Raw genomic sequence first — 3,872 nt, 5'->3', positions numbered from 1 at the left:
CCAGCTCCTTGTTGAGAAAGATAATGTAGCTCTTCAGCAATTAAGCTATTTTATTGATAAAATTGCGGGGCAGCGCTAAAAGGTTTGTCTAAACCAGTCTAAACGCGAAAAAGAATGTCTGTGCACGCGCGCAGTGTGATCTGACTAAACGTGTGTGCGTGAGGTACCGTGAAGACAGCGCATTAGTTTAGAATTTTTTTTTTTAACGTAGAGAGTGTGTTGATTTGTGCAATGATAACCTACCAGCAATGTTAAGATGATGTGTATTTCTGATTATTATTTTTTATTTGTATTTATTATCAGAAATACAACTGCTGCCAGTGACGACAGGAAACGTCTTTTACTTAAGCCAATAAGTGCCACTTAGACATGAGCATCCGTGTCACTGCATTACATTTATTCCTGAAACAAGAACAATCTGTTACTGCTTACAGGAACATGTCAAACCATACAGCAGTCTAATGGATTCTGACCTAACTTTATGTAAAACGTGATACTTTAATTGACAGTCTTATATCTCTAATAATTTATTTCAGAGTACAGAAAGAAATGTGTGGTGGCCTAAGTTGCCAAATGCTGCAAGACGGCAGCCGTTGGGAGCGTTTGCAAGGCAGCAACTGACTTCCCCCACCAGAACGCATGAGGTCAAAAAGAAATAAACGCTGAAACCCAACAGAAACAGCGAGTCTGGACAATGACAGAGCAGTTCATTTATCAACGTCCTTTCCACATAAACACATTTTTACACACTAATACATCACCATGGATATGGAAACTGTGAAAACAGGCATGGCGCCTACGTGTTGACCTAATGCTGTTGACCTTTAGTAATGCTTTACTAAATACACAGCTCTTCGTGAAGCAGATCAAAAAGTGATCCAGGAGAACTTCTGCCGAGAGAAAATAAAGGCACATGTGTTGCGGCAGGTGGTGTGTCTTCGAAAGTCCAAAAAAGAACATCGGTGACCAGCATTCTGTTGTTTTGCCACATGGTCCTGTCTAACCTGTTGAAGACCATGGACAATAGGAACAACATTTACACAGCTGACCTCACGTATCCCATGAGAACAGCTGGATAAATTGTGAGGGTGTAATTAAACAAAATGGCACCGGTAGGCCTTTAAAACAGCTCTTTGGTGTAAAAACTTGATCAAAGCACAAAAACAGCCTGGAATCAGTCACACAGACACTTTGAGGTCATTCACCTCTACCTTGTAATGCAAAATATATCCATAACCTGAATCCCCTCAGCTAAAGTGATGACCAATCCACTTTTATGAACCAATTCCACCAAAAGTTCTGTAGATTTCACTAGAATTTGACATATGTGTCACAGAACTTTCATTTAAAGGGACAGCTCACCCAAAAATCATTAATTAGACCTTTGATTAATTAGACCCATAAGACCTTCAGTCATCTTCGGAACACAAATTAAGATATTTTTGGTGAAATCCGAGAGCTTTCTGACCTTGAATAGACAGCAACGCAACTAAACGTTTACGGCCCAGAAAGTTAGTAAGGACATCATTAAAATAGTCCATGTGACATCAGTGGTTCAACCGTCATGTTTTGAAGCTATGAGAATAGCCTACTTTTTGTGTGCAAAGAAAACAAAAACAACGACTTTATTCACACCGCCATTCACAAGAGTACCACGAAGATGATGTTCCGAAGATGAACGAAGATCTCACGGGTTTGGAACAACATGAGGGCGAGTGATTAATGACAGAATATAAATTTTTGGGTTAACTATCCCTTTAAATCTATTCTGTAGAATTTTTGCTAATCGGTGCAAAAGTTGTGTAGTTTTTTTCCAGCCTTAAGTGCACATAAAGAAAACAATGTGGGGATAATTTTCATACAATGTTTCATAAGAGGCATTCAAAAAATTCCCGGCCTTGTATGTTTAACTCTTGGTTATTCCTCTTCTTCAAGTCAAATGAGCAGAAAAAAAGCCTGTCTCCAATGTAAACCAGTAATAAAACACTAATAAGTCTGTCATTGCTAAGGAGGCCCAAACCAAGAGGCATTTCCCTCTCCAAACCCAAACTCCAGAGGAGGTATTTCACACAGGGAAAAAAAACAATGGTAACTTCAACCAAAGAAAACAAACCTTGTTATTTTTTCCTCAACTTTTAGGTGATAACATGCATAAAACATTTCAAAACAAGGAAAGCAATGTTGGACTCATTTAGAGAAGGGGAATGTGATTTCTTGAGAAAGACAGTGGTTTTGTTTATAGTAAGCAGAGCAATCAGGCAATCTCCTCTCCTGAGTGAACCCAGTCAGCTGCCGTCACAGCTGCTAACAGGCATCCCAAACCAACAACTGATGTGCTCAGAGATCTGCCCTCCCCATCATGGGCCTAATGCACACACACACATATTCTAACTGTCTGTTTGCAGCATGCATTCACCCCCTCCCCTCGATCCTTCAACAAAGCTTCAGAGTTGAAGTTCCATCCAGAACATGCACATAGGAGCCTTTGTCCCAGTCTCCCTCCACTGCGCCTGAATTAGGACAGACTCCGGCACCTCAGGGCTCAGGAAAGGACATCCGAAGCAGTTACTGAGAAAAGTATGACTAAAAGACAGTACAAATGCTGTAAACAAGCACACATGCACATGTACACTATGTCATTTGGATGATTAAAGGATCAATGTTTACATGATGACTTTACTTAAAATACAAAAAAGTAAATATAAAATTATATAAATAACAATGATTATAATTAAATAAAATTATAGGCCTAGAAAATAAATATATAAATAATACTGATTCTAATTAAATATAAAATTGTAGAAAATAATATTTAAAAACAAATTAATAATAATTTGAAGACAACTTTGCCGATCCTCAAAATTTGTAAGCAAAAATCTGTAGGATGACACATAATGCATTTTTTTGTCATCCGGCTGACTTTTGCTAACAAATAAACAGAAATATCTGGGTAACATGAATAAAGAGTTTACATATACTACCAACATTTTAATAATACAAAGCTGGTTAATATCATAAAAAAATAATACAAAGTCGGTTGAAAATCAAGAAAGTTGTCCTTTAAATATAATTTTTATAGAAAATAATATAAAAATAAATACAAAAATATTTATTATAATTCAATATAAAAGTCTATAACATTATGTAAAACTATTATAAAAACAAATAATAAATTGAATTAAATAGAAAAATAAATCTAACATTTATAAAATAATTAAACGAGACATACAAAAATGTTGTCTTCATTATTTTAAGTTTTAAGAATGTCTAATTTTTTGAAGTGCTGAGAGAAAGAATGAGTTAAAAAGCACTTGGAGAAAAGCTTGTCCGCACTTTAGGTCACATTTCTATAAACACAGACAGACACTTGAGACATAGACACAATCCTTTATGTTCTTTCAAGGACTAGATCTCTGTAACAGGCCTATGGACCATTAGCTGTGCATGTCTCAGCCATTTCTATGCTGACGTCCAACAAAAGCACATCAAGACGCAGTCCAGGCTTGGGATGTTGTCATCGAATGTCAGTCAGAAGGGCTTTTTACTGCCTTGTTAAGCTTCGTTTTGAAAAGCGCTTTGAATGATGCCTGTTTCTCTTTGTGGAATCCACTAAAAGTCTACCACTCATAAGAAAAGAGAAGATAAAGTCATTTCCAGAGTTTGGAGGGAGAAAGTTCACATCTGGATTTCCTGCTGGAAAGTAGGGTTGTGACGGTGAGGAAATTTTCCCACCAGTTAACTGACGTGTGACAACACCGGTAATACCGGTATCACCGCGGGGGCGTTCCCTCTTTTCCTCGCTTTCCTTCGCTTTTAAATAGCTTGTAAAAGCGGCGCGCGCATTTTACTTTCACTTTCAAATAGTGGCAATT

At 37.3% G+C, this 3,872-nt stretch overlaps 1 long non-coding RNA gene across 1 annotated transcript in view; it reads right to left on the bottom strand.

The window, feature by feature from the left end:
- LOC107744997 (uncharacterized) overlaps positions 1 to 3,872 on the bottom strand; it is a 17,461-nt gene that overhangs the window by 12,569 nt on the left and 1,020 nt on the right. The window lies entirely within an intron of this gene.

The sequence above is a fragment of the Sinocyclocheilus rhinocerous genome, unplaced genomic scaffold (genome assembly GCF_001515625.1).
Source record: "Sinocyclocheilus rhinocerous isolate Xijiao unplaced genomic scaffold, SAMN03320098_v1.1 scaffold2032, whole genome shotgun sequence".
NCBI lineage: Eukaryota > Metazoa > Chordata > Actinopteri > Cypriniformes > Cyprinidae > Sinocyclocheilus > Sinocyclocheilus rhinocerous.
This window is presented reverse-complemented; position numbering and strand designations above follow the sequence as displayed.